Below are 24728 nucleotides of genomic sequence, written 5' to 3'. Positions count from 1 at the left end.
GGAGAGCTGGAGAGCTGGGTACCACTGTGCCTCAGCGCATTCATGTCACCGAGGGGTGGATGTGGGGTGAGGAGGTGTAGGGTACGGCCCGCAGGAGGGATGCAGGCAGGTTTTAGCTGCTTATGGCCAGTAGGAAGATCTGGAAAAATCTGTGGAGTAGCTCTGGTTGGTGCCTAGTGCTTGTCCTGGTGCGAACATCCATTTCCATGGCAGCTTTGAAGGACCTCCAAGTCCAAGGCTGAGCAATAGGCTCCAGCTGAGACACTATATAAATTGTAGCCAAACGGCACAAAGAGGAGCCTGTCCTTCTACATCTTCCTCCACTTCACCATCTTACGGAGGATGAGAAAAGCAACGATGCGCTCCACAAACCTGGGAAAGGGCTTTGGGGTACACAAACTGCCATGACCATGGTGGGAGTTTAAAGATGAAGCATCAGCGACTTGCAAGGCAATAATTCTCCTGGACATCATATAAAACAAATCAACAAGCTGAAGAAAATAGTGTAAACGTGTAGGACTTTGGAGCAATGTCAGACTTCAAGGAACAGCAGGACAGAAAGGAGTTGAGTGGAAGAAACCAAACCCAATCACATTGCTGTGAACATGGTTCCAGCTTGAAATTTCCAGGTAACTTGAAATATACGGTTATATTTTCAAATGCGGAGTTTAAAACTAATTGAAAACACGTCAGCTTCATTAAACCGAAGCTGGGTGGCAAGGGAAAATACGACACGTTGGATGGGAGCACCGCTGTTAAGCACGGCTGTTTATAGGAGCTGAAATGCCGCCATCCTCGGTCGGCGATATTTTGTTGAAAACCATACTGGGGAAGGAAGCAAAACGATTGGCAAACTGCAAACCTTAATAAAGGAGTTTTAAAATAAGCTCGAGTGTCCCGTTTCCCCCAGTGCTCAAGACGTTGACAGGTTTTGGTTTGCGTGTCCTCGCTGTGTTCCAGGACAGGGTGAGAGACGCTCCGGGCTTGTGGCATTGCAGGAAGATCTGCTCTCTGCCGTTCGCTGCCATCGGTGCAAGAGGAGGAAACAGCTTTGGAGGAAAAGGTGCCATTTGTACAATAGGCAGGGTTTGTCCTCTAAATAATAATAATAAAAACAACCCCTCCTTAATTAGCCTTAGGCCAAGAAGTTGCATGGCATCAGGGCTCATGCAAAAGGTGCTTTTAATTATCATCTCCCGTGCGGACCATCTCCATGTTCTGGAGAGAAATTAAGAAAGCAAGGAATTTTGTGCCATTGGATTTTATTTTGGTTGGTTGCCTGCCCCCCCCCCCCATGGCAAAGCACATCACTTTGCAATCCCACTACCATATATTATAAAGCGGTCTATCTACAACCAGATGTGCTGCAGGGAAAGGATTTCTGTCCTCTTCTCCCTTGGCATTGACTCCAGAGGGAACTTCAGAAAATGAGCCTCGCGGAGTGAATGCCAGCCTAGCTGAGCGCCCATCACGCTCCCCTGATGAACACGCTTCGTAAAACAACTTTTCGAGGGTATTTGGTATGAACACACTCGCCACGTATTGCGTTAGCTATGCCGGATGTAGTGCCCAAACTGTAGAGGCTTTATATAAAAAAAATAGTTGAGTATTTGAGCACGCACGTGCGCCATCTCAGAGGTCAGGATGCAAAGCTTTGCTTCCTTTTCTTCTTTTCTATTCCTAGTTGTGCCTTTAAAAACCATTTGACTGTAAGAAGGCCATACTAGTTTGGCAACAGATGCGGTTCCGGGCGTAGCTTTGGTGGAACTCTTCGCAGGTTTAATATGATTTTAACCGCGTTAAATCCGCACTGTTCTCACAGGAGCAAAATTCTGTCCTTTCCACTGAGAAAGCAGGAAGCGAATTAAAAGCTGGTGAGCTGAAAGCTTTCTATTTGATCAACATCTTTCTTCTGCTTTGAGATTTAAGCAAAAACAAATGAGAATTAATAATATGCTTCCGCTTCTCCACTTTTTTGTTGTTTAGAAGTGTAATGCCGTGGAAGTTGTGTTTGTGCAATTCTGAAATTAAAGCCCTCAGCAAAATTTAGCAAAAGCGTTTTTGTTTTTTTTTTTTTTTTAACGGGAGACATTACTTCCTTCAGGATTTCTAACCATCTCTAACAACCTCATTTAAGTACAGGAATGACTTCCCACTAAAACATCGCTAGCACAGTCAGCTCTCCCAAACCCCCTGGATATCCTGGCATTTATTCAAACTGCATCCAGCTGGAGATGGAGAATCAGGTGGCTCTCCACCTCTCCAACAGTCATCTCATAAATTGTCTGATGCTCTCCCCATTTTACCGTCCTACTCAATGTTTCAACAGGATGATACGTGTATGTCGGAACAGCAGTAAATGATGTGGAAAAAACCCACCGCATTCCTTTGCTCTAGGTGTGGTACCCATATTTAATTCCCGAAAGCAGCGTGGTTCTTTTTCCTCCTGGAAACAGCGGTGCAAAAAGAAAAAAAAAAAAAAAAAATCAACTTGGGCCACTGCTCTGCCTTTATTACCGGTGGTAAAAGAAGTCAATGAGCCTGTTCCTGTGGAGTATTTATTTCACTGCTGCAAGAAATGACTTGCCAAAAAATGGAGTCACATATATTAAAGTCCTCCCGTGCTCATTCACGTTGACTCTTACATCACACTTACCCTCCCTCTGCCACAAAGGCACCATTTGAGAAAGATGTGAGCCGTCATTCCGCCAATTTGCTCCCCAAACTGGCAAGTTCCACTGATTTATGGCTCTTTGCGCTCTGAAGGAGAAAGCTGGAGGGATGGCTTAGCTGGGGACAAGAAAATTCAACTGCAGGTAACAGTTTGAAAAACACACCATTTGTGAGAGGGGACACACAATGCTCGAGATGATGCCAGATTTTTTTGCCCCGACTTACTTCCCATTACCTCTCATGCTTAAACCGGTATTTAAGTACACATTTTCTTAATGTTAACGTTGGAGAAAATTTTGACGCATCCATGCTTTGGCAAGAATTCGAAAGCAAACAGCTTTTTTGGTAAAATTACATTTGTATGCATGGTGAGCGGTTTAAGAAACTCCTGAAAGACCGGCTCGGCCCTCGCACCTCTTCAGAGCACCATGCCTTGAACTTCATGGCTTTGCTGCAGCAACGCAGTTATTCTAAACGGTGTCTTTGATCAAGTTTTAAATGAAGGCCACAGATTAGCTGCTGCCAAACTCTCAGACCTCTGTTACTCGCATTTCTCCGCTGCCAAAAGCTCAGTCTCTCGGCCAGTGAATGTGTAGTGCCTTTGGGAGGGCGTTAAAAAGAGCACGGTTAAACAGCGAGTCCTGGGCTAGACTTCACAGTGACAGTCAACGTGTTTTCACCCAACCCAAAAGCAGCCTCTCATTTCTTCCAGACCATCGTTTCAGTTCTTTTAGCCATGTAAAGCCCCGTAGGCAAACGTGATTGGCACATTTTTCCAGTCCTTGTCGATATTCCTCCAGCGAAACAAAGGGCGAAATAAAGTCTCTGTTGACTTCCACCAACGAATTCACAGAATCTCAAAAAAAAAGATCTCGCTGATCCACACGGAAAGCAAAACGCCCGCTCAAGAGGGAGCACCACATCCAGCTTGCGGCTGTGCCTAGAAAAGCACAGCCGCGTGCGAAGAACGGCCCCATGTGCGCCGAGCTGCGAGGTTCCCACCGGCGTGTCATTTTACTCTCTCTCGCATCAAGCGCGACTCTACTGTCGTCAAAGACAGGAGGCAGCAACTTTATAGTTACAACTGCTTGCAGTGTCTTTAGTTTTCTCTATCAGCTTCGCTCACGGCTGGCTGGATTTTACTGGTGTACTGCTAAGGCGGCGATTTCCTTAAGCCTGAGCTAGCTGTTTTATTGCACTAAACTTAAACTCTGTTCCTACGGGGCTTCTAGGATTTTCACGCTTTCAGAGCCTGCAAACTCTGTCGACAGGCCAAGGCTCAAACAGCATTTCTTCTGGATTTTTTTTTTTTTAAAAATTTGAAACATCATAGCTAATGGAGGATACCAACAGTTTCCATGGATTCTCTCTCAAATATTCGGTAAATATTCATCTAATACCCTCCTCAGATCTCAGGCTTACGCCGCACCATTCAAAGAGCCCCTTCACACGGTCCTGGAGCTCGAGTTAGAGGTGGGCAAACTTTGCGGCGTTTGAGGTTTTGGGTATTTGGCAAGGTCTGTTTCAGGTTCACAGAGTTGCTTGCTAATTTAGGGTAGAAAAGCGTATTTCACCACCATTTCAAATCATATTGTTTTTGTCCAAGGTACACAGTTTACAAAAAAACAAACATATTTTTCTGCCTCGGGAGAGCAGAACACCTCTCAAAGTGCACAGCAGCACAAATAGGCGCTCTATTTATTGACTTATGTATATATAGTTCCCCCCACACTTGCTAAAGTGCCTGTTTTTCACTTCACCCGTTCTCTCAGGTTTTTTTCCTTGCTCTCCCCCTGCCTCTTGTTTTTCAGAATTTAAGTGGAACACAAAGCGAACCGCATTTTGGTTTCAGTGACGAGGTAAGACCGAGCAGATTGTAGCTACGTGGTACATGCACTACCCCGTTTCGTCCCCCAAATATTCCAAGGAAATTAAATGAAGATGAGCTCGTGCACCTGGGAGTTACATCTCACGAAGAAAAATGGAGAAAACAAAGATGCATGCTAAGCCTTTAGCGGTATATTTCTTTTACTCAACAAATTCACTAAAAAAGTAAGGTTCCCCAGGGCTGTCTCAGTTAACTTCATGAGTCTTCCTTCAAGTATTTCTCCTGGTTGGAGAGCCCACACCACAGAAGTGACTCTAAAACCTCTCCCTAATCACACCACCAGCGGCACTCGTATTCGGCGTCAACCATGAATCAAGGCAAATGTCACGTGCTTTTTTTTTTTTTAAATCTGCTCAGAAAATTATCAATCATTTTAGGATCTGGAAGGCATCAGAACCGGACCAAGGATCAAGATATTTTTTCAGTTTAATTTGATGGCAGAGATGGTCCCGTCCTGTACCACTGTAAGGGAGCGGGCACCCCGACGGGGTTGGGGGGACGCGTACCCACCGACCTACGGTCCGTCCAAAGAGTTGCCAGGACTGACATATTTATTTGCAATGTTTGCAATGAAAGGATTTGCCACTTTTTTTTTCTTTCAGAAGGGAAGCTACTCCAGTGGAAGTGGTGTGAGACGGGGGGGATGATTCACAGCTTTATTTAGGCGCCGTTGTTTTCACAGTCAGCTCTGCAAGCAATATATCATCTCCTGACTTAGATGGGGCTACGTCCTCCTCCTCCTCTCACATGAAGCGTCTCCATTTGCCTCGCTTCACGTTTTGCCTGCCAAACCCCGGCCTGTCGATGGGAGCAGAAAGTAATTAAGCCAGAGGGTCGGAGCACCGCGTTCGTTTTCCTCTTCAAGCCAATTTGTCTTTCTGAACTGACCAGTTACATCACGCGCTGTGATCTCGGCGCTGATACGAGCTCAAGCTGCTTGCAGAAAACCCGTGCCCTTTCTTCAGAAGATAATAAGTACCAGACCTCTGAGCGTCTGCTGAAAAGAGGAGAAAAAGCTGCTGTCTGCTCCCCCTCTTGGGTGCCTGCGCGATCGGTGGAGGGCAGACGCACCACGTGCACTGTGTCCCCGCCGCACGACGGCGCACGCTGTGTCGAGAGATGCAACGTCACGGCTGAAATCTCCGACAGAGCGAGGCACCGCCGTCCGAGCGGTAAGGGGCAAACAAATAAACGCCTCAAATGTGCCATTTGGGTCATTAGTTGAACTATGTGCAGCTATACCCTCTTCAATAATTTCAGTTTCTGCTTTAGTGGGTATGGATAGAACAAGCCTATAGCTAAGCCTTGCCGACGCTTTACCTAACGGCTCATGTTCCCAATGAGTTCAGCGCTGGCTCTGCAGGTGAGCAAAGAGCTGCTGTTAGAGGCAGGGGGGGGCTGGGGGGACAACGCTTGCCAGTCAAGAGTCTGACTTGTCCTCGGAGCTGGCATCAAGTAGAAAAGTCCTTTTGGAACAAAAAGTGAAACATTAAAAAAAAAAAAAAGTGAAAATGTGGGGGGAACCCCCCGTTTTTCTGGCTTTTTCAATTGCCATAAATTGTTTGCAAAAACTCAAAAAAACATTTTGGATGGAAAAAAAAAGGTTCCGATCCCAGTATTATTTTTTTAGGTTCATAACGATCTTTCACCAATATTCTACCATCCCAGCTTTTGTGAATGTTTCTGACTGAGCCATCCTCTCTGCAAACACAAAATGTTCTTTTTCCCGTGTTCTGCATGAGCAGATTGGGCTACGGCTGGCGAAGGAAAGGCAGGCAAAGGAATAATGTGTTGTAGGAACCATGATGAGCCTGCTGCTTGGAGAAAAAGATGAGGAACCTATTGGCTTAATGCCTCCACACTTCTCCCTGTGTGCCGACTTGCATCCTTCGGAGCCCTTCTTGTCTGCATGCAGCAGAGGGCAGGATTTTGGCCCGTGGACATGACGGCTTTCCCAAGCCAGCCTTCAGGTCTACTGATAAACCATCACTGGTCGTCGTATCATTCTTTCAAATCATCGGGGAATGTTTACAAGTATCTAAAAATATATATTTTCCTAGTTCCAAAATAATTCCACCTACAGGAAAATGGAATTTTCACTGTGGGGTTTCATAGAAAGAATACCATTTTAGCTTTGTGGTAAGAAAATGTGTTTTCTCCTTAGAAACATGCTGTGTATCTTCCACCACTACAGCAAAATTTCTCAGTCGAAAGAGATGAAAGGTTTGGTGAGACTTTCTCACTCTCTCTAAACATAAAGATTAATTTTTTTGCTATTTTCCACCAGTAACTTTCTTCTCTAGTGATTCTCTGCATTGGAGACCGGGACCCTCTCAACAGGCCACTCTTTCGTCACGTCCCAAAAATGTTTCTGAAGATCGATCTTCCAGCGACGCCTCTTCGGACAACAGCATCCTGTCAGATCGGAGTTGGTGCCGTGGTAAATGTGTGTTGGAGAAGATGGGAAGAAGATGCCCTCCAGTTGAAGGCACACAAAATACTACCCAACTTGAAGAGGACTAAAACCAAACGTTGCTTTTGCTGCTCCAGTACAATTTGAAATTTGTCTTATAATCCAAGGCTCCCTCTCCCACAGCTAGCATTACTTGAGTCGCGGTTCATTAATATCTCTGCCTGATACACGATGCAAGTAACATAATTACAGCTCCAGACCTCATCCTGTATCATTAGCAGGAGCTTTTGCATTTAATGCCGAGAATGATTCAAGTGAAGAATTGCTTTCTGTGATCTGTCATAAATAAGGGACCGTTATAATCAAAACCCCAGCCGTGATTTATACGGGCTGTTTGCTCAGGCTGCCAGGATTGAGCCTCTTAATACCTATTGTTACTGAGGGATTTTTGGTGGAAGTTGATCTAGTTTAATCAAAGACTTGCTGATTCTAATAAGCTTTAGCAAAGCAGCAAGCAACAAAAACAATCCTGGCTGAATGGATTTCTCCTACTCTTCATGTTTGCTCCAGTCTTGGATTATTAATTGCTATGACTGTGATATGCTTTGATTTATTTAAATCAAAGCATGCTTCTTTGGCTTCGGTTGCTCTCAGTTTAACTTTAAATAGACATTGATACAAGACTTAGTGATATAAAGAACATCTGGTTTTCATAAATGACATCCGGAGATGCATGAGACTACTGAATGCAGAAACTCCCCAAATATCTGCAGGTTACTTTGCATCATAAAACACGCATTTATTTTGCTTACAATACCAATAGGAAAACAAAAGAATTCATGCAGATTTGCACCGAACACCTGGATGTTGTAAGAAACAAAAAAAAAAAAAGTCCTATAAAAGTTTATTAAACAAAGACTGGGAGGCCAAGTCTCACACATATGAAGTCAGATACTACTCTGACCCTGCAAAGGACATTAAGTACACATAATTATGGCTGTATCGAAAAGGGACATAATTGTTGATACTTCCTCCTCAACTGGTTACGGTGAAATGCAAATTCCAAACCCACAAAATTACCTAAAATACACTGAAAAATTACTCTCTTTAAGCAGGAACCCTGGGCGGTATTTGCCTTTGCTGGCTCTGCAGCCCTGGCTGCTCCAGAGGCAGGACGTGTTCCCCATAATGGCCGCTAAGCGTAGCAAACTGCACTGCCGAGGACACATTTATTTTAACCTTCTAAATTTCAAAGAATGGCACCTCATGATTAAAATGGCTGCAGACCGAGACAGAGGGCTCATGGCCAGGTGTCTCCCACACTTCAGTGATCCCTCACGTGCTATAGCGTGCCTCTGGCTTCCCCACACGCACCGGAGTGCCGCGCAGTCGAGCTAAGCCGAAAGAGGCTCAGGGTATTTGGTCAGCTCCAGAGCTACGGCCAAATTCACAGGGACACGCAAAACTTTGGTGAAATAAAGACAACAAAGATGTATTTAATACACTAGACGTTCCTCTGAAGCCCATCAGTTATCTCCTTTGCTTTACACCAAGCAACTGGCTTAGAGGAAAATCTATCAAACAGCCTAAACGGTCCATGTATCCTTGATTTTAGAAGTCTGAGTACAAAGGGTTAAGTCGTGAAAGGTTATTGAGGTGGAATTTCTAATCCATAGCATTATTTCCTTGTTTCAGGGTCTCCGGGCTACAGGGGCTAGTCACCACAGATAACGTAACTCAAATATCTTCCTGCTGTCAAAGGCAGAGGAGAAATGCAGAAAGCGGGACGCTTTGCGGAAGCACTCCCATGTGGAGCTCACCACGAATGAATTTTTTTTTGCTAAACAGAAAAAACTCCTTTAATCCGCAGGACACGATCAATAACTGATAAGGATCCCAGCAGCAGGCCAGGAGAGTCCTGTAAGATAACTCTGGCAGTTCACAAAGGCAAAGGCCGCAAGGAGAATTAAAACGTGCCGTAGGGTTCACCGCCCATCACCTGATCCTCTCTGAAGTTGTGGCACCTCAGTATAATCAGTTGACCAGATCATCTCCTGGAGCGTGATTCTCGTTTTGATGAAGGCATTGGTTTCTCTGCAAATTGTTTAGTCTCTGAACTAATTACCTTCCTTTATGAAGTTATTAATGCTATAAGCAAGAGGAGGGAAATGAAGAGCTGGCAAAGCTAGAACTAGTTGCCATGCTGAAATCCATGGCAATACATTATCTTCTTCCAGATCAGAATGCGGTTTGTAATTTGCAGATAAAGTCCAAAACATACTGTTTGGCTGTTTAGCGACATATAGGAATTAAAGAGGCAGAGAATTTGTCTAACGTGAAGCCCTGGGATACAGGCAAGCGCAGCACGCGTGGTTTGCCAATACCCAAGATCTGCCGCTTACCTTAGCTGCCAGCTGTCCTTGGTGCAGGGCTGCCATCCCCACCAGGCTGTCATCTATGCCCTGTCATCCCCGTGTCTGGAGCCTCCTCTCTGGACCAACTTCAGAAGCACACCTGAGGACCTGAATTAAAAAGACAATAAACCAAAGGGAATCAGATCATGAAAACACATATATTTCTGCTCAGATGTTTTTACAGTGTCTTTTGCAGCATTCCAAATATAAAAGAGGACATCTTATAAGCACTTGAGTTGAGCAGCAGCCATGCTCTAAACAAATTCATCATGGTTGGCTTACTGCAAGATTTCATCAATTAAGAACAGACACGAGACTGGAGTGCTTTATTGATTCTGCCCAGCTTACAGCATGTTCTCAAGTACTTGATACCTGTTGTTGGCACATAAAAATGTTTCAGGACACAAAAATGTGGCAAAAGTGTCAGGTCACATGAATCTACATGTATTTGGCCAAGAATAGTACAAGGAGTTGGTTCTGTGCTTTCAGACCACTAAAAAAAGGCACCCCATACACTTATTCTAGAAAATAAAGAAGGAGAGATCCATCTTTATTGAAGAGTGACTGCAATCGCTGCCAAGGTGAGGGACTCGGAAATGGGTGCTGCAAAGGTGATGAGAACAGTGTCGGGTTATGGTCACAGTGGACGGATCGCAGTGGGATTGTCCTGAGACAAGAAGGCTTCAGGTCAGTAGAAAACATCATTTGTAAGACCTCGAAGCCCAGGAATTGTCCAGGAGAGGCAGGGGACTCCAGTCTTTGGGAACAGGCTGAGCTTGTGTGGGGGCAGCTCTGGACTTTCTTGGGCACCGTGTAGCTTTGTAAGTCTGGGGCAGACAACATCCACCGACCGTGCGCAAAGGAAGGAGGATTCTCATTGTCTTGTGCTTTGGGGGGAACAAAATCCTTCCCTGACTTTGGAGACGGGCCTGTGATCATGGCTATTTGCACATCTTTCTAGATGTACCTATTCAAGGGGTTTTATCTCAGCACAGCTCCTGAAACCCGAAGACTAAGACTAGCTTATCTCAAACCTTTCAACTTATTCCCATTATTTCATTGTTCAGAGGTATTTATACATGTGGGTACAGAGTCACACCAGCAAAAGCTTAAGTGAAATCACTTAAGACTCCTCCTGCAAATGGCAAAAGGAGGTTATATATCCTGTGAACTCTGGCTTGTTTCCTTTGCTAGGGGATTATTTGGGTAGGTAAGGATTGTTCGGGATAACCAAACCAGCTGAGTGCATGCTTACTTAAGTGCTTTGCTCAGTCAGAGGCTTAATGGACTCAACAGCCCTAATGCTATTTAACCCTTTAGTATACTAAAACTAAGGTTGTGAGCTGTACCAGCCAGGGATAAGATGTGGTTGCGAGTGATCCAATGCCACCGCCTGCTGGGCTGGGGCCCCAAGAAATGGGCTACAGTCTGGATGATCACCTCCTAATTGGGTTTGTGTGGCAGTGCCACGGATCATTAATTATCTCAGCAGTAGTCACTGAAGGGTCCGCTCTGAGTTAGAAAACGATGCTACCGATTTGCTTAGAGAGCCCGGGAGCTGCACTTTAAAAATACATTGCAATGCAATGCAAAAGATTTGCAGGTGTAAGTGGTCCTGAGAGTTGTGTCCGATTCTGAACGAAGCTGCGAGCCAGTCCCATCACACTCCCCCCTTGAAAGCACTCGCTGTCAGTGGTCTTCTCTCACCATCACCATGAGCTGCTTCTCTGCCAGTGCTTTCAGGAAGGTGTTAGCCCTGTAAGGAGCCTGGCTGCCACAAGAACATTGCAACAATATAATATTTAGGTACCTGGGTTCTGGTATAGGACTGCAGTGAACTCATATGGGCATTTTACCAAAATGTTACTGCATGGAAGACTTTCCAACAGCAGCCGTAACCCAGAACGTCTTCTGCTATTGTGGTGCAGACTCTTCAGCCCTGCTCCAGCATACTTCTGATCCTAGAAAATGCTTTATTCTTTTCAAGAAGAGTGAGAAAAGGAGGAAGAGATGGTGGAATTGTCTATACCTATAAGCGGTTGTTGTGGTTTAACCCCAGCTGGCAGCCAAGCCCCACGTAGCTGCTCGCTCACTCCCTCCTAGTGGGATGGGGGAGAGAATCGGAAGGGTAACAGTGAGAGAACTCGTGGGTTGAGATAAATACAGTTTAATAGGGAAAGCAAAAGCTGTGCGTGCAAGCAAAGCAAACCAAGGAATTCATTCCCCACTTCCCGTGGGCAGGCAGGTGTTCAGCCATCTCCAGGAGAGCAGGGCTCCATCACGCGTAACAGCTACGTGGGAAGACAAACGGCATCACTCTGAAGGCAAAAAAGGAACCTTAACCTGTTTTGCCAGACCTGAGGAGGATGTCTGTCCATTGGGAGGACTATCTTGTCCAATGGTCATCTTTTAAGATGGAGCAAAGCTCAGGAGAGCATTTTCTGCCGACCGTAGTTGTCAGATGACTCTGAGGACAGCACTGGCCAGTTGTTGTGGTTTAACCCTGGGTGGCAGCTAAGGCCCCCACACCTGCTCCCCTCCAGTGGGATGGAGGAGAAAAATCAGAAAGGTATAAGTGAGAAAACTCGTGGGTTGAGATAAAGACAGTCTAATAGGTAAAGCAAAAGCTGTGCGTGCAAACAAAGCAGAAGAAGGAATTCATTCACTACTTCCCATTGGCAGGCAGATGTCTAGCCAAAATGTCCATAAAATGTCGATTGAGTTCATTTAGTCCATGACTTCGGTGTTCTGTCACTCAGGACAGGAGGGATGGTGTGTTATGTGGTGTGCTTGGGCACCAAAGCCAGCTCAGGCTGGGTCACTCCTGTATTTGCACAACCTCATGTGACACTTGTCCTCCATTGGTTCAAGTGGGTCCTGCTATAGTGCTTCCTATACCGTGCAACTCAGACCATGGGTTACAGCAATGTACCAGTATATCCATTACAATTTCCACCCTCTGTCCCTTCAGACAAGGCCATAAGGTTTAACATCGCAATGAATTTCTCCCCTTGTCCCTGCTCCAGCATGGACTTATCCACAGGCCACAGTCCCTTCCGGGTGTACCTGCTGATGTATGGAATTATCCAGAAGGCACATTCTCTGTGACTTGGGTTCACACTGGAGTCCCAGCCTGTCCAGGAACTGGCCCTGGCCCATGGCCATTGCTGTTGCTGGGCATAGCAGAAAAGGATGATGAGCAGCACAGCAAAAGCCAAAAGCGGCCACTAACAAGCGCTAGACAATACAGTAAGGCAAGGAAGCCCCTTGGTGAGTACAGGAACCTGCCCACTGGTAGCTAAACACTATATAATATTGAGCTGCTACTTGGTAAAATAAGTTTACAAGTCCCTAATGGCATAGGATGCTTATTCAGCTTGCCTTGGTCTTGGCCAAGCTCTATGACCATATCCGCTGTGACAGTGCATATTTGATAGCTTGGGTTAATTTCCCTTTTTTCCCCCCTTCAGAGCTCTTCCTCCAGAGCACAGCTCTATGCAGCCCAATATCTATCCACAAACATGCAACTATAATCGATTTCTTCCCTAAGATAAACAGGAGAAAAGGAGATACTAAAGCACGCCATGCCAGGATGTGTGGGCACCACGCAGTGGGAGAGTGGGGGGAGAGGCAACGGAGTGATCACAGCGGTAAGGGGCACCCGATCTGCGGGGTCAGCAGCTCACAGGGAGCAGTCACTAATTTCAATGAAAAAGAGACCTGTGAAATATATTTCCAGTATTATTGAGGGGAAAAAAAATATGAAAAAGCCAGTCTGGATTTGCATGTGAGTCAGATGGGTTTGTTTTCTACGAGCTCAGTCCTAATCCAGGCTTTCACTCCACAGTCCTCTGCTCGGCAGCATTCCCACCACGGACACATGCTGTGAAGGGTGGGAAATGAGCGAAGAGAGCGAGCAAAACTCTTTGAATTGCACAGTGTCGAGGCGTCCTCTCTCTCCTCCCTACCCCAAATCAGTAGGCTAAGGGTGGGCAAGAGCTTGGGAGGGGAAACAGCCGCTGGGACAGCTGACCCAAGCTGACCAGAGGGATACATGACATGGTACTGAGCAGTAAAAGCTGACGGAAAGGAGGAAGAATGAGGCAGAATACATTCATAGTTAAGGAATTTGTCTTCCCAAGCACTCACTACACATGCTGAGGCCTCTTCTTGCTTTGTGTGCATGCACAGCTTTTGCATTTCTGCAAAAAACTGTCACGATCTCAATCTACGCGTCTTGATCTCACCGGCCTCAGCCTGTCCCCACGGCAGTGCCCGACGTCCCCAGGCTGGGGCTGCCCCTGGCCACGCCGGCCCCACTGGCTCTACTTCAGTGAGAAGGTTGGGATAGGGAGGGGATCTCCAAACGAGACCCGGCAGAGAAATGACAAGTGCTTCAGCTACCACGCGTCAGCTCTGTTCGATCTGTTTAGTTGCACGGATCTGTCTGCCTAGCTGTAAATATTTGGGGTAAGGCATCCGTGTTCGCTCAGCCTATGTAATACCCAGCAGTGTTCAGTGATGGAGCTGCTGCCCAAAGCTGTACAGTTGTTAAACAGAACCACGGCAGCTGCATTTCCAAAGTGAAAATTCACTTATGGCACTGCTAGAACAAAATAGGCTGAGATGGGTGGACCTTAACAGAGAGAGTATTTTGATTCTACATTGTGTTTGATCTTTCTCTTGATTTCCTTTTAGCATGACGTCTTTCTAGGAGCTTTTTTTTTTTCCCTACTGAACTTTAAGGCTCCGGTCTATCACTCTGACCAGGTGTCAAGCAGGTGCCGTTCAACTTCACAACAGGTTTCCAGTCCTGACACACTTGCAGCTCAATCTTAGCACAGTATATATAGCCTATATAAATACATACAGTTCACAGACAAGGAAATTCAAGAAAAAGGTGGGGACTAGCACCTGCGTCTGTATTGATTAGCCTAAGGCATTGCGTATTATCAGTCAAGCACGTGTCTGAAAGATGCTAAGCAAGCTGAGATAGTTTGACAGCTTCTGTAGCCTCATCTGCTCTTTTCAAGACGATATGGAAGTCATGTGATGGAAGACGGATCTATGTCAGAGAAGACAGGCACATGTATATGTCAAGTGCATCCACCCTTTGTTCTTGGTGATGCTGGCCTCAACGTGTGCACAGGCACCATAAAATTGATGGCCGCCTCTTCAGCATGTGACACAAACCCAAGGTCCCAGAGGCATCGACGTGCAGTTCTTGTTCGACTGTACCTTAAAAGAAATTAAAAGAAATATTTTCACTTGTCACATGGCATCATCCATCTGGGACAACTATTAAGATCCAGCAGATGTCAGGTGAATTTGACTGAAGTCCGTTTTAGTAGTGGTTCATGTGGCTCCCCAGCAGCTGCTGGTAAAATACTGGCTGGGATGATGGGCAGGGAATGAACGAGGATGCTAGAGCCCCACCACGACCTGCGCCTGCCTGCGTGCCGTATCCAGCAGCCCAGGAAAGGAAAGTGCGCTATCGGGGCCCCGGTGTTTGAAACAAGAAGAAGTTTTCATAGATTGCACATAGAACACGACCGCAGCAGCTTGTATGCTGGGCAGGCAGATAGATGCACGGCCAAATGAGTATCTGAGGGGAAAAGAAGGGTCAGCAAAGACAGGGGGTAGGCAAACGAGCGATGTGGTTTTGCCCAGGAAAGGCAAGCAAGGGAGGAGGGCTGGCTCCTTCAGGTGAGTGATGTTGGGAGCATGGGCCCGCGGGCTGAGTGGGGCTGGCTGTGGCTATAGGACAGGTGAGTATGCAGGACTGGCAAGGACCAGCTTAATTTGCTAATTATTTAATTAGGGAGTGGAGGCCTGAGGCTGTGTTATGTGATGCCTTAATCCTCCCAAGGGGGTAGGACTTCCTCCAAAACGGGAGAGAATAAAAGGGTGGTATCTCCCTAACTTAGGGCTCTTTGCATCAGTTTGGCTTAAGGGGTTATACTGGTGAGTATCTATTCCTTGTAGGAAAGCATGTGGGCTTCAAGTCAGCCGATTTCTCCCCATGTACTTGCTTATGGGTTTGTTTTCAGCAGAGCCAGGTCTTGTTTTGTTACTAGTGTGATAAGGCTAGAGCATAGGGCCAGCTGATGCTTTAATCCCTTTTTCAAAGGGAGAATTGAATTTATCTGAACCTTTGAAAACTAAAAAAATAATCTGAGCTCCAGCAATAGAGTGGGAAGCCCCCAGATTCTTGTGCAGAGCTCAGTGTGGGTACCAGACAAGGCTTGGGGGTGAGGTGCTCTGGGCCCTCATGATGGGGTTGCTCCCTTGGGTCCAGGGTGCTTGGGGAGCTGCAGACCCGGTGGCCCTTGAGCTCCCTCGCTGTGGCCTCGGTGGCTGGTACAGGGCGGTCCTGGCTCTGCACGGTCTCTGCTATGCTGAGGAGGGGGAGTCTGGGGCCAGGAGGTGGCTGTGCTGGTGAGGAGGGGGATCATATTTTCCCCTTGAAAGCAACCCCCTCCACTGGAGGGACCTTTGGGTTCAGGATGGGGCATGAGTGATGCGGGAGGGCTGTTGTTAGCCCTAGCAAGGCTGCCAAAACAAGTGTACTGACACAGCAGGGTTTGGGGGAGCTGGGGACCCCGTGGACACTGATGGTATGGTGGGAGCAGGGATATGCTGGTGGTTCAGTGCTGGCTGCCAGGCAGGAGCTCCGTAGCTTGGGCTGTCTCTTGATTGCTGCCTGTCCCTGCAGTGAGGCCTGAGGGGCAGCAGGCACTGGGGCTCAGTGGGGCAGAGGGGGGGGCTGAGAGCCTTTGGGGCAGGGGGATTCCATGCATGGGGAATGGGCTGTGCACTGGGTGCTGGCACTGGGGATGGCTGTGGAGGAGTAGCTTGGTGAGGAGCCAGGGAAAAGTTGGCAGGCTCAGGAGAGCTCCTAGTTTGGGCTGTGAAGGAAGATGTGTGATGGTCAGCACACCCCAGAAAGGCTGGGGCAGGTGTGAGCAGCACAACCACAACAAACAGGGATGGCAAAGCAGGCTGCCTGCAGAGCCAGGGGAGCAGGATGTGTAGCAGTAAGAGAAGGGGGAAAGCAGACCTCACTGGTGCGAGGAGCCTGGCAGATAAGACTGGGGAACTGCAATACCTGATGTGAGATGATAGCCCTGGTACAGTCAGGCTCTTGGACCTGGTGGAGGGAGGATAACTGACAGAAAAAGTTGTTGTCAGGCGGCTGAGTGTCCAGGAGTGCTAGAGGCATTCTGCAGAGAAGTGTGGCCATGTGTCCAAAGGCTACAAGGAGGCCTAAGCACACTGGAGGCTGCTCAGAATTTACTGTGTTGTGAACTCGGGGAAAGCCTGTGCCAGCAGTTTAAGAAGCCCCTGCATGGTTTAGCAGGGAAGCTAAGGAAATGCTATAGGGAAAGCTCAGCATTCAGTAATGGGATCTGAACTGGGATCTCCCAGCAGGGCAGGCTGGGTGCTAGGAAAACATGGTAAGGGCTGAAACAATTTGCAGACCACCTTGGAAAGGGTGATCAAGCTGATGGTAGACAGACAGTCTTGCATTCTTCAGAAGCAAAAAGGCAGCCTGGGAATCATAGGACCACTCAGTAACAAGGGTGTAAAAGGCACCTGAGGAAAATAAGGCTGTAGCAGAGAAAATAGTAACTATGTCACCTTCTCCTCCTGAAAGTACTGGAGATGTTGTGTGTGCTTTGCAGCAGACTGGCCAGGGGAGCAAGGTTAGTTTGAGTGTTACACCAGACAGATGGGATTAAACTCTAGGATTAAATGACATCACCTGAAAGCCTTGAAGGAATTTAGCTGTGAGATTGCAAAACTCCCAGCCAGGGTGTAACCTGTCCCTGCAAACTGCTGCTGTGCCAGGCAGCTAGAGGGAAGGGCTGAGTGGGTTCCTTGAAGCTGTGGAATAAAGCCAGTCCTACTGAGGACTGGGGAGGGAAGCAAGCAGTGAAATCTCTGGGCTCCTGGAGGACACTGAGCTCTTTTGGGTAGTCAAAAGCTTTGCTGGCAGTGAGAAGCTCCATAAAGGTCTCTCACCCCAGAGTGAAAGGGTAAAAAGGAGGCAGAAGAGTGTCAGTGTAGAGGAACATAAGCAATGTATTTAAGGACAAAACAGACCAGAGCCTACTCGCCTAATGCTGAGCTCTGAACTGGCAGTTACAGTCAGAAAACATCCCAGAATTAACACTGATGATTTTCTGAAACCACAGCTCAATTTACAGTGCCAGCCAGATAAAAAACTTCTGGGACTTGTTGCCACTGGCTGCAGCACCAGCAGGTTCAAACAGGGTGAGATGAATTTGTGACCGAGCGCATCTCCCCAGACACTATGGATGGGGACAAAGCCCTGTCTGGAGCAGTAGTAATTTCTGACAGCAGTTGACAGCAGACACTGTTTTATTTCTGCTTGGCAAACTCCTTCCAGTAAGTTTATGCATGACAAGTGTGATATCTGAACTCCGATTTGGGAACCCTGCTGTACTTGTGATGACTTGCTGGGAGTGTGCCATCTTAGATCATTTAAAGCTACATATTGTACTGGGAGCATGCAAGAGCACAAGACAGGCAATGGAACCGAACACAGATCATCTGTGTATAGTGAAATATAAGTTATTGCATAAACTGATGCTGCTAGATGGTTTCTGTAGACACTAATTAAACCAGAAATCAGATTCTGCTATTACAAGAGCTGTATCACTGTACTGAGAATTAATTTCAAATGCATTAGGAGGCTCAGAGAAGGGTGTCTGTATGAGTATGCAGAAATCCATGAGCAGTACTGGCTTGAATTTTTTTCTAAAAATGAGAGAAAATGTTGCCATGGCCAGTTTGTTCTGTGGGATATGGCCTTTACAGTGACCTTAAATCAATTAACTTTTGTTTTTTCTGATCTGAGAAAAGCTAGGTATCACTCCTAAACAACCATGGGTAGTTTCCTTGTGTGTTGTAAATTACCTGAGTTCTGGAGAAAAGCTTTCTTAAATCATCTAGTTCCTCTTTTGCTTATTCATAACTTGTGCATAATGACAACCGTAATGTGGCATGGCACTTTAACAGTAAAGGAACATTTAAGTCCCTTATCAACTACTTGGTTATGTTAAATAATAAAAACTAACAGCAGCTATAATATCTGTAATTGCTATAACTGCTGTGAATTAGCTCATGAACTATAATTATCAATTCTTAGGACAGCCTTGAGGAACACAAAAATAAAATGTGCAGCATAGGAAATACCTGAACATGTCTCAGCAGTTCCTTGCAGATGTTATGGAATCTATATGTTTCTTTAATGTTAATTTGCATATACATAAACATTTTATTTGATAGGAAAAAGCTCCTTGGGCTTCAACCGAACCAGATTTTCATCTTGTTTCTTGTGTAAGGTACATTCAGTGGAGTCTACAATGCATACAAGGATATCATTTTATATAAACTTTCACCTGCCATTTTTGCCAACTGGTCTGACACGTCACCATGCAAGCGTTACGCAAGTATGAAAGCCATGTCTCCCTCCCTACGGATGCCTCCCCCACCAGCTATGATGGTGTGGAGCAGCATCCAGGCTGATGTGCCGCCAAGGTCCTGTGGACTGTGTGGTACTCCGCAGGACCACTCAACTAGCTACAGCTCATTTTGTCACTGGTATCTCTGTTGCAATGAACCTACCCTCCTTTTGTTATCTTTGGGTCCACTTCTAGACAAGACTTCTGGAGCTAGACAGATGACACCTTTAATCTAGGTGACATCTAGGGACATATTGATACTCTCCAGTATCCTTATTGTGTAAAATAGCTTAATTTTTACAATAAATCAAACTACAAATTGTAGAGCAGACATAGGAAGGAAAGGGATGTGATGTCTGAATACAAGCACAAAAAATTCTTAGTTCTCTTCCTCTCTGCCTGCATGTGTTGCTAAACTTTATACTTCTTGTAATATACTTTTTTGTAATAAGCCCCTGAACTAAATAGAAGGATTTTTGCAACAAGGGTGGGCTGCTGGAGAAGACACATCACTTCTTTGCAGGATCCAAACCCTTTAAAAGGACGGAGTTGCATATAACAGCCATATCAATTTCTTATTGTACATGGCTCTTAAACATGCACAGCACAAGATACAGCCTAAGGCTTGGAGGATGTTCTAACTTGCAAAACACAAGTGAGGAATAACACAGAAAACATGCTAGTATCAGAGTCAAACTATCAGGCAGTGCTCTGTATACTTGTGTATATATAAATAGATGAGCAAGTCACTTGCTTTGAGTGTAAAGTTTCTCAAACTTTATGGCTTTAGATTCCTATGCTTACAAACGAATACTAAGTAAAAAATCAAATACTTGGCACAAGAAGAATCTGTGCTTCCACTTAGTAGCTGATTAACAGTGTATCATGCTGCCTAATCAACAAAATCAATTAACACTTCAAATGCAAGTAAGGACTGTTTTTGCTTCCACTTGCATCAGGAGCAGTTTCTTCTACCTTCAATAGAAATGACATTGGTTCCTCAATCTATAAAAAGCACCTGGGCAGTGAGGGTGTTTCTTGCGTGCTTTCTGGTGCTGGCATCGATGGCAATGGAATCAACTTGAGAGCAGTCATACACTAGTTGTTTCAGTGTGCCACGTAATGATAGCCAAAAGGTCCTCCAGAAGGGGATGAGCTCAGCTGCAAGAAAAGAAATAGCATAGGAGTGGGAGGATGTATGTTTTTTGTTTTATCAGATGGGGGGGTGGGGGTGGGAAACATGATTTCTAGACTTGTTAACCTGCAAGACATTTCATACTGGGTCAAATGTCTTTGGTCTGTAAGGAAGAAAAGTGCTGTTTGTGTTTCTTGGCTCTGCCCACCTCCCATCCAGAGGCTGTCTGGCAGTGACAGGAGGGGTGGCCAGCGAGGGCCAGCTGACAGCCTGCAGGCACTTGGCATCTCCAGCGGCAGGAGGTGTGCTGCAGTCCTGTCCAGAGCACTGTGGCCACCCTTCACCATCTCGGTCCTCTAACAACAGCACCCTCCTCGCTGCCCAGGTTAGATAATGGTCTCTACCACTGTACAAGATTTCTGCAGTATTGGTGGGGCAAAAATCCTAGTATAGGCCCTCTGATGGGGGAAAAAGTCTTGGCTACAAGTTACATCTTCAGGGTTCTCCCTCTCTATAGCATTTTTCCTTCCCGAGGCTTCCTTTCTACTCCAGAACCTCAGCACTGTTAGGGTAAGAGACAGAATGTTGGGGGGAATGAGGGAGGATTTTCTACGCTTGAGATTCTGTGTATGGAAATGAATGTTAGAGAAGGAGATTAGATCCATGAAATAGCATGATTTTTCCAGGGCTGCTATTGTTACTGCTTTCTTTTCTTGCAGCCTGCAGCACAGACGTAGCAAGCAATCAGAAAGACTGACTGGCAGTGAGAATCGTAGGGATGAGAGGAAAAGGAGACAAGGAGCATTTAATGTTCTGACTCTCCTTCCCACCTCCAAGTTAATTCAGTGTGGGCTTTCCTTGATCAAAGTTCCTACCCCACAATATATTGTAATTTATGTGTGTTGGAGGCATACAATAATGCTGAGCTAATGTGGTTTTGTACTTAAGTAAACATGTTTTCAGAGTTACTAATGCATGACAGAAAGTGCTGGGTCGAAGGCTCTCCTGAATTAGGAGAAGAAAGAAAAGGAGCAATGAGTCTCACAGCATAATGCATCAGAAAGTCTGCAAATCAGTATCTTAGTCTTTGATAAGGAACTATTTTTTGTAATTATGGGGCTGGGGACCAAACATCCCATCATACCTGGGCACAGAGCACACAGCTATTGTCTGAAATTTTTATCCTGTTTCTTAGAGCAGTAAAAGACATACTCCAGCTCAGGTCGTAGAACAGTAAGATAACCACCCCAAATGGGCTTTAAGTGAAGAAAAAGCACATCAAAAAGTTTACCTTAGCTGACCATGAGAGAATAAACACTGACATGTACTGTCATGGGTAGGATGTAAATTATATACTGCTACTTATTTTTCTATCTAGTGGAGTCCCAGCATTTTTTAAATCTGACTATGCAACTGAGTAATGCATCATTAAACTAAAAAAAGACAGGTTATTTCTCATTTTTAAAAGATGTTTTTATAAGATTTCTTTGGAGACCTATTTGGGTAAGGGAGTTTGCTGACATGGCAACACAGACACAAAGCCCAAGTCCTTATTGCTGGCGGTGCTTTCCTACCGTTCCCTTAAAATGGGATAGTGAACTATAATAATGATTTTGTTTGATGTATTTTTAATGTATGTTCTAAAGGATCTTGTCTGATAAACTATCATGAGAAACGGACCTTCCATAGCATTTCCTAATACAGCACATGGTTTTGATCTATAAAGTAAACCACAATAAGAAAACCACGTGTTAACAGCGTGGGAACACCAAGAAGAGAGACCTTTCTTACTGTGTTTTGAACACGATGAGATTTCTAGATAGTTTTGCACCACTGACGTCTCTTTCATCAGTGAGATCGATCCCAGAGCTTGGTCAGAATAACAAAAGCAACTTGAACCAAGAAAATTAGAAAACGGAGGGCGCAGGGAACTGAGATAAGCCGGTAAGCTTTACAGATATTTCATAGGTTTCTGTGAGAGGATACTGTCACGATGGAGTGGTTTGAGACTGAAATGCACATGTATCCCACAAATCTCAGAGGAGAAACCTAAGTGGCAGGAGTTCTACTTCACAGAGTTATGACAAACACTGGATTACATTAAGGATCCAGATATCCAGATGCAGACAGAAATGCTCACAGTACCCACAATACCTAAATGAAGCACTGCTCTGGTCTTGAGTAATGCTGTCATCCTGCCAGCATCTTCACTGGTGCCAATAGAACTCCTCAAGTGAGAGTTTCCTGCAGGAAGGAGGACTCTTAATAATGAAAAGAAATACCTGGGAGCACAGGAGATGAAAGAGTGCTCTGTGACTGCTTGGGTGGCACGGAGAAGAGGAAAGGGGAACTAATCTGCTGGTTCATGCCACAAGAGCCAGGCAGCATCACACAAGACCAGGAAACAGCAAGTTCAAAACAAGCCAAGGAGATGCTCTGTCATACCACGTCCCATTAAACACAAACTCCTTGCTGCAAGAGTGGATGCTTGAACTCTGAGTGCATTCAAAAGCATTAGACTGTTTCAAATAAAAGCCTGCCTAGTGCAAAAATAACGTTGCTGGCTTAAGTCATCCTTCAACCTCCAAATCACTGAGGAAAAAGGGAAGAGTATTTTGGAGAACTATCACTGTATGAGCAATCCGATTTTATGTTCTTCCCTAGGCACGCACTGCTGAAGGCAGAAGAAATGGACTTGACAGACCTAAATGACTCGGTAGGCTTGTTTTTATCTTTTCTCCTAAATAACTGTGAAAACAAGTTACAGCTCAAAATTTGCAGATAGGGAAGAAAGGGGTATAAAGAAAATATAGTCGGTGATGGCCAAGACAGTGCCAGCTAGAGCTTCCTCTTCAAGGGCACTCCTGATGCCAGCAGTGACAGGTAATAATCTTGTGACAATATAAACCTAAAAGCTAAAAGTACTTCCTAAATACACATACACAAAATATAATCAAATTAGGCAAGTACGTGGACCACAATATTTTCCACTGCTATTGAAGTGAATGAATTCAACAAGTTTCACGACAGTAAATAGAAGTATCTCAATGTAAGCACGTGCTTACATTTATTAAGGCATGTAAAATAAGGTGTGTGCTCAAGAGCTGTTACTTGTACTGAGAAGTGGGCTTAAAGCGTTTTCCTGAGCTAGGACTTTGCTGCATTGATAGTCAGCTATGCAACTGGAGAAAAGAGGAGTAAAACCTAAAATAGATGCATGCGCACACAAAAATGCAGAAGGAGCGTTTCTTTTTATGTCTGTCTGCTAAGCTTAGTGGGCTTTCTTGGCTAAGTCTGAGCTAAATATTACTGAAAATAGCATAGTACTGTAGTTATTTCAAAGCACTGTCTGTATTTGTTCTGTGCACTGGGTGGGCAGGAAGCTTCATTTCATAAATCACTTTCAACGAGACAGTAGGCTATAAAAAGGGAGGGTTTTTTCTCTTTAGTGTTTTTAGTTCTGAAAGTTCTGAAGTGGCACAGCCTACATACTGGGAAAAGTTCAAAAAAATATGTTTCTCACTGCTCTGCAGACCTTCTCTCACACACAAGAGACCCAAGGAGACGCCGGGCAGGCACCCCTCTGCTTGTAGGTTGCCCAGGTCATGCTGCTTAGACTGGGCTAAAACATTTGTCAGCAAAACTGCTAAAGCATCTTCTCATTCCCAGCCGCGTGTGAAGCCCTCCACAAGCGGTTTCATGGAGTGCTGCTAGCCTAGGGAACCCAGCTGGTGTGATAATTGCCCAGAAAAGAAAATGGATTAGTTTTCAGGGGAGTCTCCGGTACACTTTTGGGTACAGTTGGGCAGGGATGTGCTGCAGGATGGAACAGAAGGAGGAAGGGTGTGAGGAAGAGGGGAGGAGTAAGCAGGTAGAAGAGCCTACTTAATCCAGTGATTCTGTTTAGAAGATACTTGTTAAAACTTTGTTAGATTGAGCTTTACACTCAAAAAGGAGCCAACTGCAGATTAGGTTGCTCCCTGTGGTAGATATTAGGAACAACAGGATAGGAGAGATACAGGGAGTCATCTGCCCTCAGCAAGGAAAAAGCTGCTGTCTGGTTTGACTCACTGAATCAACTTTTCCCACTCAGATTACAAAAAATGGAGTTCTGCAGACCAGTACCTAAAATGTGCCCTGCAATTTTGGCACTGGCTGGACCTGGGCTTTTAAAATACTACAGAGGAGTAAATGTCACTGGGTGAGTGGTTTTTATCTGGCTTGGTTGTTTCTCCCAGTGTCAGAGAAACTTGCACAAGCAGGGTTTAGGAAGCATGTTCACACCTGCTAAATATCATGCACTGAACGTAATGTAGGAACCGTCCTCCCGAATCATCTGCTCCAGTCTCCATTTCAGATTGTCCCCAGTACTGAAGGCCTCAATAAAACACAACCAGCAATTTTACCACCTCTCTTTCCCTGAGCTGCCCTCCCAGCTCTTGGCACTCCACAGCTTAGCAGCTTCCTGAGCTAACAGTTGCACGCAACTGACTTGCTGCCTGCAAACCTGCTCCCTTGTAGACTACCTCACACCTTCCACCTCTGCAATGAGCCCCTGTGCCAGGTCAGCCCGATCCACTGTCTGATCTGGAAGAGCCACTGCAGCCCTGCTCTGCATTCAAAATCCTTAGAAAAGCTTTCCTCAGCTACAGCTTCTGTCTCCACTCTTGCCGTTCTGGGATGAAAACAGTTGCAAAGGCTATACTCTGATCAG

General features: G+C 45.6%; 1 long non-coding RNA gene across 3 annotated transcripts in view; it reads right to left on the bottom strand.

Annotated features, from left to right (window-relative positions):
- LOC129208968 (uncharacterized) overlaps positions 1–24728 on the bottom strand; it is a 113858-nt gene that overhangs the window by 19716 nt on the left and 69414 nt on the right. For all 3 annotated transcript variants that reach the window (XR_008577936.1, XR_008577937.1, XR_008577938.1), the window contains exons 6-7: positions 19898–20040; positions 9377–9496 (exon numbers count right to left, since the gene is read on the bottom strand). This is a non-coding gene — a long non-coding RNA (uncharacterized LOC129208968). The remainder of the gene's footprint in view (positions 1–9376; positions 9497–19897; positions 20041–24728) is intronic.

The sequence above is a fragment of the Grus americana genome, chromosome 7, assembly GCF_028858705.1.
Source record: "Grus americana isolate bGruAme1 chromosome 7, bGruAme1.mat, whole genome shotgun sequence".
Lineage (NCBI taxonomy): Eukaryota > Metazoa > Chordata > Aves > Gruiformes > Gruidae > Grus > Grus americana.
The sequence above is the reverse complement of the archived record's forward strand: the minus strand, read 5'-3'. Positions and strand labels throughout refer to the sequence as shown.